Raw genomic sequence first — 13384 nt, 5'->3', positions numbered from 1 at the left:
CATAGGTTTTAATCTTGTTTACCATTGTACCAGCACACAGATGGAAGAGGTCAAAACTGTCCTTTCAATCACTTTGGCCTCCTCAGTGTTCTACATACTGTGGGCGGTACCTGAGAGATGCAGAAGGATAACAAACTAATGCAGCATGAGCATACAGGTGACTTGATCTCACACAAATCATCATACATGTGGTTACCAAATACCCCTGCTCCTGCCACAATGCATACATTATGCATAAGAGCCAGCTGGCCATTTATCTGAGCAGGCAGAGAACTTCAAATGGCTCTTGAGTAAATGGAGATGTGAAAGGCAGAGTCTACATGAGCTAATACATTTTATTTCTTTCTTTAAGGCCAATGATGGGTATTCATTGAAGATCTTACACAAAATAACCTGTTCATCCAGCTTGTATAATGGAAATATCCTCCAGATGAAAAATTATAGCCAGCTAAGCATGGCTAGAAATTCATATGTCAGAATCTCAGGACCAGGTTCCAGTTTGTGGATAATTATTTAAAGTTAATACATTATTTCTTGCAAATCAAATATAATCAAATGGAAATGATTTGCTTGGGCAGGTTCTCAGTGTGATTGTCTGTTACTCCTAAATGTATCAACATAAAATCATAGAATCATAGAATTAAGGTTGGAAAAGACATCCAAGATCACCTGATCCAAACGTCCCTGAGCATATACCTCAGTTAACAGCATGGCACGAGTAGCAATACCAAACACAGCTGATTATGATGAGAAACCATTATATTTTCATCAAGAATACATGGCCATTTGACTGGGACTTTGTTATGTTACTCCCTCTTTTAACCAATGCAATCATTCTGAGCACAGTGGAGTTATTCTGCCTTCAAACTGGAGTGACAAACTAAAATCAAACCCATGAACTCTGGAGAGTCTAATGACTTTATTTATCCTTTGAAGAAAAAAGGGTGTGTTTTAAAATAGACAAATTCCAGTTACATGATTACAAATGATAAATGTCTGAGTAAGAACTGTGGGACTTTGGTCTCCAGGAACTGGGCCTTGATTCAGCAGGGTGCTTAAGTACTTGAAGAATGTTGAGTAATAAGCAGCTCCATGACTTAAAAAACATCTAACTATAGAAGATGTGGTTTAGTGGTTGAAGGCGAGATCTGGGATTCGGGGTTTTATGCATTCTAATCCCAGCTTTAGTGGTCTCTGTGGTCTTCTCTATTTTTTATGTGCAAATAATAATCCTTAACTCATGAGAAGTGCTACGCTTTATTACATAACAACATGGTTCACTTTTACTTTTGTTATTGTACAGTTTCTCCAAGTGTTATACTTACCCCCAAATGCTCTGCTTTTGTAACTTGCAATGTGTCTCTGGTTCATGTCTGGTGCTCTTAACCTTTCATCAAAAGGGTAAGGGGAGACTTCCCACTGATAACTCTGCACTCTACAATGGATGCTAGTGTTCCCCAGTTATCCATACAAAACTAGAAAGGGCAGGAAAATACACCCCTCCCTGAGCAAACATGTACAGAATATTTCTGACAGTTTGGTAACTCTGTGAAGGACAATGATTGATCAGAAAAGATTTCTTCTCTCCAGTAAGTGCTCTCATGTGACGATAGGCAACTCCAACATGAATAGACATTCTTTTAAGACTAATCTAGATAGAAAGGCAGATGCAGCTTATTTCTAAGCACTGGAAATGATTTTGTGCTATGTCTCATCATTTTGTTTAGAAATTTTTTGTTAGCAATCTAACAGGCTACTAGTGTAAATACTATTTTTTATTCTACCAAGCACGCATTAGAAGTCTAGGAAAGACAGAAGAGGTTTCTGTACCTGTTCCAAAAGTTCTGGCATAAGAGCTTTTATTTTGATACCCATTCCTTAGACTAGACATGTCCAGGTAACAGCAGAATTCAGTGACATTATATATTCTAGATATAGAAGGTTTATCTGAAAATAAGTGCTTACTGATCCTGAATAGACATAGCCACAGTTATTGCCAGCAACTAACTCACATTTTCCTTTTTTTAGAAAATCCTATACATTACTGCAAGTTCTCAAAAAGCTACTGAATTTCAGTAATTACTACAAAGTTTGGTAAATATGATATGATGCAAATTCCTCAATCTTGCAAACCTTCCCACAAGAACAACATAATAGTAAAACAGCAGCTACAAAGTATTTGTTCTAATATTGAAATTTAGCATGTAAGTTTTTAAAATAAATGCTAATGAAGGTTTGAATAATAGTGCTCTATATCAGGTTGTCTCAAAAAAAAGAAACAAAACAACAGACCAATGTAGGCAAAAGATAGGTGAAAAAGACATCACAGTTCTCTATAAACATGTTGTGCAGATTTTCTGCTGTGTTTCTTAAGTGGAATTATCTATTCTTTATCTCCTCCATTACTATTAAAAAAGAAAGAGAGGAAAATGTAAGCAAATGCTGATGATTTATTTTGCTAATTTTTGATGGTTGGCTAAAATTCTCAGTTATGAGTATTGATGAACTAAACAATGTGGTGGAACAGCATACCAAATAGGATATGGACCTTTTGTTGGACCTTTTGTTGAAGTTGAACATGTTCATCTGACCTACCAGGATATTGGTATACTGCTGAAAGCTTGTACTGCAAAGGTTCATTGCCACAGGAATGAAGAAACATGAAGTCCTCCAGAAATGTACAAACACTGCAATCAGGAGCTGACTTTCAGAAAGGAATCTGAAAAAGGAATTCAACCTATATTTCCAACTTTAGTCCTTTGGAATTGTAATAGGAGGCCTTATTGCCTTCCCATGATCTTTTACTCAGAGCCTGATCTGTGGGCTGTGTTGTAAGCAAACTTACTGGATAGATTCCTCTGGGAATTCCTCATGTAATTCCTCATGAGGATAGATTCCTCATGTAAAGGCTGAGTGGTTTTAGGTGGTGAATTACATGACAAGCTTTCATGGATGAAGAATAACGGATTTCTGAAAGTGTCTTCTTGATTACTAACTCAAGGTAGGTGTCCAGGTTTTATGACAACATCCAATGACTCCCATTCTTTCTGCTATCAACATTATCTGCAATTGAATACACTGCCTTAGTAAAGCTCAGGATTGATCTTTGGCTATCTGACAACTAATACCTAATTATGCATGAATGAATTCTAATTAATTATAACTTTCTCACCAGTGCAGTCCAATGATTTATGCATTGCATTGTATTTTTTGAACATATGAAAATAAAACAGAACAACAAAACATTCAAAAGAAAAGTTAAATAATAGAAACCTAGCACTGTCTGTTGTTATTAGTCTGCAGCTGTCCAGCCTGAGGCTCTATCTTTGGTCACCTGCCACGTCATGTATTTGCACGTGTGTCTAATTTAAACATGCTATTAAAATATGACCAAGTTAACCACAAGGGTTAATGAGCTAGAAGTTGTATGTAGACAATTGAACCAAAATGTTGACATGACTTCTATATTGTTCAGCTTCTTTTATTTTCCCTACTTTCTTTTCTTTCCACACTGCATATTGCAATAGGGAATGATTATGCAGAGGAGCTTTAATACATTCTTAACATATTTTGTTGATCAAGTTTACAATGTTAAGTGATTTCCTCAATAATGTCAAAATGGTAATATATTGGGAAAAGTGCAAACAAAAATTTATTTATTTATTTATTTATTTTCAATGAGAAAACAATTTATTGTTTATGCTTAAGCTGAAAAAGATTTCTTGTCTTTAACAGTCTCTGCTTGATTTGGCAGAAGGAAGACCCAGCTTTGAATCATAAGAATCAACTCCTAAACATATTTTATGATGCAGTAGTTTGGTATGTATCCTGTAAAGAATGTTTGTGTTCTGTTTGCTTCTAAACCAGAGTACAAGTCCCCAGGCATTCTTAATGTGTGCAATCCCACATGAAACAGTAACAGCAGGGGACAAAATGAACCAAGAGGATTGTATCTGACAGTCCTTTAAAAAGGGCTGCTTGCTTGACCACAGTACTAGGCACCTGCCTGTGGTAAGTTATCCAGGGAAAATAAATAAATAAATAAATAAATAATAAATAAATAAACAAACAAGAACATGTCTGTTTCCCTGGATTCCCCCCCCCCCCCCCCCCCCGCTAGATTTTTCATTGTAAACAGCTTTGGTCATATGGAGGATAGTGGAAGATAAGTTCACAGAACAGAGAACATCTGTCTCATATCTAGAGAAGACTTCAGAAACGTGTTTGTACAAAGGGGATGGCAAAACCCTCATGATCCTGAATACGTACATGGCACCAATTTTTGCTTGGCCAAACATGAAACTGTACTATGAACATTTTCCTCTAATACAGATCAGTGGAAGTGGTACCATCAGCTGGTCAATGGGAACTTTCCCTGGAGGGTGGAATACATTTCCACGTCTGCCCAGGCTCAGTCAAGTCAACTGGAAGAATCTAAAAGGGACTATGCCTATATGTGACCTGGGAGAGTTCAGCAGAGATTACAGATGTTCTTGTTCTATAGAGCACATGAACTTGGAGGACAGGAAGGAGACAGAGAGATGACAAGGTGAACATTACTATAATTTTCATTGTTACCTGTAAAATACCATGATATAGGAAGCTCCTAACACAGCCTTAGTCATCTTTATACATTATCTTTATTATTTTACTATTTATATTACATAAAGCTTTGCAAATATGTATTCTCAAAATTAGAAGTTGATAGTTTTGCTGAAATCCATCTTAATGCTTTTGAAGTGTATTTTTCTCTCTGTCAGCAGTAACTTGTAACTCAACTCTGCTTCTACTAAACAAAAGTGAATTGCCTTTACTGTAGCATAGCAACTTATTTATCCAGTCTTCAGTGTTTTCAGCCTATCTCTATATCTATCTCATTACATTTAGTATCTGAGTGTCTAATAGTCTTCAGTGGATTTTAGCCTGACAACACCACTTGTCAGGTAGGAGTTATTATTCTCCCATTTTACAGACATGGGGAAAACTGGAACTTGCACAAGGTCACCAGTGAAGTTTTGGGGGTGAGCTGATAATTTGATGCAGGCCTTTTGGGATCTGGATGTGGTGATTAGATTAAATTTACTAATCAGAATGTGTGAATAGGAAATGTGAATAACCTCAGTTTTTGTAACAATTGACTTCAACTACTTGTACTGGTTGTGTCTTAGTCTTTTATTGTTTTCATATCTACTTCCAAAGACTATTTAAGCATTACATAAACTAAATGAGTTACATGAAACTTGAATTTTTGATTTAATGTATTTAATTATTTTTTTTAGTCAGCGTTATTTAATTTCCATAATGTTATGTTCCAAAATTTATGTGCAGATTTACAGACAACAAAGCAAAACTACTCTACATTTACTTCTTTCAGTGTTTCAGTAAGACAGAAGAAGATAGGTAATGAGTCTCGAAAGGCATTCCAAGCTGACGTAATAGTGGTGAAAAAAATATTTCAGTGATATCACACAAAATGATGAAAACCATGTTTTGTATTTAAGACTGGAGTGGTGTTTAAGAATTCAAACGGCTGGTTTTGGCAGACGTCTAATTGTAATACTGTAGCATCGCTGCAGGCAATTTTCTTTGATTTAATTAGATGAACTGTGGTATTTTTTCTTTTTGCAAAAAGGCTTTATTATGTAGAAATGAAATATGTATAAATTTAATTTTTAATCTTGTCATTACAGCATATGAAGGAATAAGCTGTTTCTTTTAATTTACCCTCTTTGCTTAAGAAAAAAAAAATTAAATTAATCTTATCACAAATGTTTATGAGTAATTGATTTGAGTTTTACACTCGTCAGAATTGATAGAGTTAAGATTGCTCTATGTTTCTTCTGAATTGAATCTACTGCAACCATCTTTCAGTGTGTAAACACAAACAATTTGATGCCTCAATTACTTTATTTTTCCTCTTTATTATGATAATATCACCACTTAGAGTTTCTAGAGTTTCTACTATGAAATAGATCAAACCAAAAGATGTACTTTGCAATTTTTCTTTGTGGATTTCCTTTTTATTTTTTTTTTCCCCAGTTGCCTGTTAAGTTTAACTCAAAAAAATTAAATGACCACCAAAGATTTAATACTAATTTAATTTATTTTTTTTTTTTCATGTTTGTTTGTTTCTTTGTTATTGTGGGCCAAATTCAGAGGATATCATTTTAAGTGAATTGAGAGCTATTATAATTATTCGTAACCAAAACCAATTACAGGGTGATATACCATCAGTTTTGAGGCAAATCTTCCCCACTGATTCAAATCAGTAAGCCACATTGGTTTCCCAGCTCTGACCATAATCTTCTAATGTCCAATATCTAGATCATAAAATTTATTAAAAATTTCAAATATTTATTTATGTGAAGTATCTTCAAAATTCTGCAGAAACATCCTTGTGTTTCTTTGTAGGAGCTAGACAAAATTCAAAACCCCAGCTTCCTGGAATTTAAAAAACAAGCAAACAACAACAACAACAAAATCCACATTGTTAGCCAGAAATTTGCTGTATGTTTTAAAATGTCTGATTCAGGATCTCTTGAAATTAATCAAAAGGTTGACCTTACCAATAAAGCAGTCACCACTAGTTTCAGCACTGAGACTAAGGCTTCACCTTGTGATAAAGCTGTGGATTATACTCCATGAAACCTCAATTTTTTTAACAATCTGACAAAGATGTTTTCTTTTCAGTAGCAGTAGAGATGGTAGGAGAGTTAATTGAATTATCATCTACTGTCAAATTGCTTCAATAAGGGCATGAGAGCATTTGCATCTTTTTTGTTGTTTTTGGCTGTGTTGTTTTTTTCTTTCTTGTCATTGAAAAGTGTTGATGTACTTGAAGTTAAGTTCTTGCCTGATATCAGTTTTAATAGCAGAGGAGTCCACTGTGATTAACACAGCTCATTCAAAATTCTATAGGTCAGATCTGTGCTCAGATGAGTTAACTAATGAAGCTTTTTTCTTTCCGCAAATAATTTTATTATAAGGAGTGAAATGATAGAAAATCCATCTTAAATTGTGTATATATTTCTTACAATCATTAAAGATAGGATCACACACTAGGCAGAGCAGATTAGATTTTTTTTTATTTTTATTTTTTTTTCCCCAGAAGAATGCACTGTTCCCAGAGGAATTGAACTGTTCATGAAACAAAGATTTTTCTCTCAGAGTTTATGATACTTTCTTTTCCCCCCAAAAAAAAGGTTACATGGCAGGTCTTAGCTTTAAAAAGACTTAAAAAAAAAAAAAAGTTTTCAAATTGAAATCATATATTATGGGTCAGTATACTTAAAATTTTCAGATTGGTCTGAATTGAAAACATTGTTTAACTACTTAGTTTTCAAGTTGAAATCAAAGACATCATTATATTCACAGTTCTAATTCTGCGTGGTTAAAAAGAGCTTTCTTCTTTTTTGTTTGTGTGTTGTTTTTTTTTTGGGGGGGTGGGTGTTTTTTGTTATTTTGTTGGTTTGGTAAAGTAGCTTCAGAATCTCCCTTATTTCTGCTGAAAATAACAACCATTCTGCTCCAGATTGCTCAACAGTATTCTGCAATTTATTTATTTATATATTTATTACAGGCCCAAGTAGAAATAAAGACATGATTTTGTTGAGCCAGTATAAATTTGCTTTATAGAAGGGAATCATGTCATCATCTGTTTAAGACAGCTTCCTCATGCCTTTGCAATCCTTTGCTGCAACAGTGAGCACAGAGGAGAGTGGGGGCTTGAGGAAATGGAGAGTTTTAAAAATTAGTGCAGAGGAGAAGGAATCAGGGCTATAAAGTTTTTTTTTTGTTTGTTTTGTTTTGGTTTGGTTTGTTTTTTTGGGTGGGGAGGAATAACAGCAGCTTTTGCAAAGGACATTACTGCTTTTCTTTTTATTTCAGAAGGAATCCAAAACACACTTTTAGTGTACATAGTTTGCATGCACGCTGATGTGAACTGAGATCAGAATCTGAAGCACTAGTAAATGTGTTATAATATAATCTGCTATATCGAGGGGTTGTAAGGAGTAATTATTGTTTGCAAAGCTCTTCGTGTTCCTCAGAATAAGGAACTATAAAAGTGCAAAATACTGTTATTATTATTATAAACTTCTAAATGCCAAAAACTAGGCAGTAATAATAGAAGTGCTGAAACAACTTTAACAATAGTGATGTGAACACATTAAGCTGTAATAAAGCCAGAGTCAACTAAATCAATCAAGTAGGCCCTGCAAACTGCTTGTTAGGACAAAATTGCATCTTTTCTAAAATAAATACAAGAGCAGATTCTCAGCTGGTGTAAATTAGCCCAGCTCCACTGGAGTCAAAAAGACTTGGATTTAAAATGAGAGTTGCAGTTGCTTTTCTTTTTCTTTTTCCTTTTCTTTTTCTTTTTCTTTTTCTTTTTCTTTTTCTTTTTCTTTTTCTTTTTCTTTTTCTTTTTCTTTTTCTTTTTCTTTTTCTTTTTCTTTTTCTTTTTCTTTTTCTTTTTCTTTTTCTTTTTCTTTTTTTTTTCTTTTTCTTTTTCTTTTTCTTTTTCTTTTTCTTTTTCTTTTTCTTTTTCTTTTTCTTTTTCTTTTTCTTTTTCTTTTTTTTTTCTTTTTCTTTTTCTTTTTCTTTTTCTTTTTCTTTTTCTTTTTCTTTTTCTTTTTCTTTTTCTTTTTCTTTTTCTTTTTCTTTTTCTTTCTTTTTCTTTTTCTTTTTCTTTTTCTTTTTCTTTTTCTTTTTCTTTTTCTTTTTCTTTTTCTTTTTCTTTTTCTTTTTCTTTTTCTTTTTCTTTTTCTTTTTCTTTTTCTTCTTTGCCTTCTTCTTGCTGCCATTGTTCATTTATGCATGTGCGTCCATGTGTATCAATGTATGCATGTTTGGATGTGCGTGCTATAAAAAATATTATAGTGCTGACAAAATTTATATCAGCTTCAGTTAGGAGGAGAGCCAAAGTTATAACAATTAAGTTTCATTTCAAACAGGAAAGCATCTTGTATTGCTACCCATGCACAGGTGAAGGACTGAAATTTTTTCTTTCATCTGAATTGTACTTTGTGGAAAACATCTCTGTATCAGTCTCTGTGGGAGTTATGCCAGAAGAGAGGATGTTTTTGTAAGGCAGGAAAGGGACCATGGGAAAGTATGTTTAGTTATGTAAAGTTGGAGTTAAACACTACTACTTACCAATTTTCTCTCCCTTCCATTGACTATTGCCCTATAAAATTATCAGCAAATTAAACTGCTTTTCCCTATTCATCATTTAAATTGGTGAATAAGGAAACTAATATTACAGATCAGACTGAATTTTCAAAATATTTGGAGGCAGTTTCAGTTCTTTTTAATTTTTTAAAGCACTTTTACTCTATCAAAATCTGCATAGATCTTGCTTTTAAAAAGTACCTCATAAAACATGTTATAATCAAAATCATAACAATCTTACTTCACCAAATTTGTATATCACCTTGTGATCCTTAGGAAAGATAGTATATAAAATATATAATTAAATACATATGAATGTATATCTATTGCCATGTTGAATGATCTTTTTTTTTTTTTCTTCTGGATATATATATATTTTTCATGTAACTACTATGAAGAAAAAATATTGTATCAGCCAACGTTGTCAACTATATGCACGGAAAAATCAGGCAAACAAATAAGGAAGCTTGAGACTTGGTATTTGTACTGCCACTGACTTTCTTGTCTTCTCAATATTCAACTCTTTAGATGAAGATCATAATACAAATACAAATATATTGATTATAAAGGAGAGACAGTTTGAGTCTGTACCTTTTGAACAGTTTCTTATCTCTAGGTATGGACCAAAGTAAGAGGAAGTGTGGAGATGGAGTGAAAGTCCAGAATGACCAACAATAAGTATTTTGAAATGTGACTCTGTCACTGATGTGGTATGAACCCCGATTCCAAATACAAACAGACATTTGAGATCTGTGTTTGAATATTGCAGTTTGGGACCATGTATGGTTCTAAGATACTTATTATAATTTATTATTAATAGGAGTAATTATTGATATTGTTGCATTATTTAATAATTGCACTACTTTAATTACTTAATAATAATTATTATTTACACATGCAGATCAGATAGTTAAGGTTCTTTGAGATAAGAAATGCAAATAGAGATTAATGAGTGATTCATAGCAAGTAACATAATTTGATAATTTTTCCCCCTATGTTTAAGCATCACTTTAAGTGATCCTTAGTATTATTGTGTGCTTGATTGCTCAGTAGTGAAATCACTACAAAAATCACAAGGAGTTTTTCTTTGTCCTGATTACTGTAGCATAGCTTTCACAATGCTTGTTTGTTCTTTGTCTGTCTTGACAGCTAAAACTGTAATTAATCCCTTTAGATCAAGAACTGTGTTCTAGTCAACCTCTGTATAATAGCCTGCAAAACTGTGCTCAGGGCTCTCTTAAAGAATTACTATTATTATTATTTTTTTCCAAAATTGGTGCAAATATTTCATGAAACTAAATATTGATGAAAGCATTCTAGAAGCATTTGAGAAAGCCTCTGGAAAACTAATTTCTGTAAATGAGCACTGTGACTATTGAGCATCATAGCTATTCTTTGAATAAAAAAGGAGGAAAAAAAAAAAAAAAAAAGAGCCAAAGGATCATAAGCATGGACATTTATTTTCTATTAGTCAGAGAAGTATTTGCACAAAACAATGTATATATAAATATATATATATATATTTTGAACTATATGCACTCCCTAATTAGCTTCTTGGTACTTAGCGTAGTGACCTTTCAATTTCATGGTTGTCACTGTGACTTTAAGCTTTTTTGTGCACCAAAAACATATATAAAGTTAAAACATTATGTGATGGACATAGATTTATATAGATTTATATAATGCATAAGTTATTTTTTTTTTCCATCATCTTCTCTTGTAAGTACCTAAGTATCATCACTAAAGACAATTATGCTACACAGATACTGATGTTAAATACATGACTAAATATTTGTGGGATTAGAATCTTGCAGAAACCTAAAAACAAATTAGGTCCCTCCTCTCTGATTATCTTTGATGATGTAGGCATAAGTTTGGGGTGTAGAGTCAATCTGCAATAGTCTGTTTCAGAAAAATCCTTTAACAAACAGCATCAATAGTGTTTTGAGAAAGTTCTGCTTATGTAGAAGCATTCAGTTTGGGCAGACACTGCTTGGTATGGAATTAGCAGTGTCCATTCTTGTTTTTCTAAACAGCAATTCAGCAATTAGGAACCTTTTAATTAAGTCAACTGTGTTCTCAGCTTGAGTTTTTTTGGTTGCTTTCCTCTGGAAAGTGAGATAACATGCATCCAAGAGTTTCTTTTTCTTCAGCGGTTATTCCAACTACTACTCCCTAATAAGACAGTGTTCCCCTTCAAAAAAATTGAGTGCAATTTTTAAAAATTATTTTTTTTTATAGCCTGTGTCACCACAGCTACCATCTAGATTCCTCTTTCAATAAGATGCTGATTGGATGAACATGGCTTCCAGTAACTCAGCCTTTGTTTTGTAAAAACATTATTACAACATTGTATAACACTTTAGAAATGTTTCAAATTTAGGCTGGCGTGGTGACTTAGCAGACTAGGGGGCTAACATATGGAGTCTGCTACACACTAGAGACTGTGGTTTTATTGCTGGCACCACTAGTCAAGTCAGGATTAGCAACCATGATATTTTCAGCAAGATCTGAGATCACAAGACCTCAGGTGTGGTTACCTAACTTTAGCCAGAAGTAAGAGAAGTAGTGACGGGTGAAAATAAAGATTGATTTTGTATAATAGGAGGGACACTTTCACTATAAGGACTACATTTTTCTTAGGATTAAATAATTTCCTTTGTTTTTCATTAAAATAATCAAGTAACTCAAAATCAAAAACATACCCCAAATGGTACCTCTTGCTGGGTACAGAGCCATCCTTCAGGACATTGACCCTGAGTAGGATACAGCTGGCACCTCTGCTTGTCTTTTGCTGCAACTGTGAATGTGCCAGACCTTGAAAAACAAATTGAGAAGCAAGCAAACAAGCAAACAAACAAAAAGATTCCTTTTCATATGAACTCACAGTGCAGGCAGGGTCCCAAGCAAGACATCTCACATCTCAGCTGTGTTTCTGCTGTTGAAAAGTAGGGAAAAAGAGGAAGAACTTTCTTGGGAAAGACGAGCTGGCTGAGAGTAGGAATGATACACTTTAGGTGTTGATTATAGCGTAATAACTAATAGGGAGTTTTCATTAGAAAATAAAAGAATGCATCTGTAGGAGAAAACGAATCCCATTATAGAGCTGCACAGAGCCTTCTTTTTGTATAATGGTAGAAATACAAAGTGACAATATCAGAACAAAAATAAAAGAAGAAGGGGGACACATTCTTTATCTTTTTTTTTTTTTTTTTAATAAAAAATAAAAATAAAAATAAAAATAAAGAAAAAAAGAAAAAAGAAAAAAAAAGTGGCAGTTAAAGCCAATAAAGTCCTTTATTTGAATGCCATTAGTGGGTTTGGCAGCCATCCGCGCCATCTACTTCAGAGGAGCACTGCACAGATTAAGAGAGGCTGGATGCTAATTTGCACATATGGAAATGCTTTTTCTCGCCGTTCCGATGGCTCTGTTGTGGACAGATGGAATTAGTGAGCACTCCAAAGCCGTGAAGGCAAACACATTAAAAAAAAAAAAAAAAAACTCTCCTTCTTCCTTCTTTCTCTCTTTCTTTCTTTCTTTCTTTCGTGAGAAACTTCAGACTTGAAATAAATAACATTAGCAGACCGCTCTCCCTGGCATTAACAAGCTATTTTATCATATTTCAATTGCAAATCATTTTTTAACTGGGAATTATAGTCGTCTTAGCTAAGACCAAGTGTGCCAAAAAGGATTGGCAAATTAAGGACAATCTTCAGACAAATTTGGCCTTCTCTGCTGTATATAGATCCCTCTTCACTTTAGATTGTGCCTTGCAACCCTCCCTTTCCTGACAGTGTTCGGTAACTATGAATCATATTTTCTCTTTCCAGTTCTTACACTTGTTGTACAAGTGACACTTTCCCTATTTTATGACTAAAGTGCATTTTGCTGGCATGTGGGGCAGCCTTAAGGGGGAAGACAAAGCTCCTGACCAGGACCAAAATTCAGTCTCTGCATTTCCAGCAGTACAAAACCCATTTCACCTGTCTGCCTTTGGACTATTGGATACCTTGTGGAGAAACTGTAGGCAGGAGGTGGACACAATAGAGCAGCCTGGACCATTGCCCAGGAAGGAAGGTGTAGGAATTCTTCCTGGGGCTTTTCCCTGGGCAGCACTGTTCCCCACTGACTCCAAAATAGGGCTGTGCCTTGAACATGATTAAAATACTGGAAAAAGGATCAATCCAAGGAGACAAGAATCACTTTTATCTT

This window comes from Aythya ferina, assembly GCF_964211825.1.
Source record: "Aythya ferina genome assembly, chromosome: 5".
Lineage (NCBI taxonomy): Eukaryota > Metazoa > Chordata > Aves > Anseriformes > Anatidae > Aythya > Aythya ferina.
Note: the sequence above shows the minus strand (reverse complement) of the source record.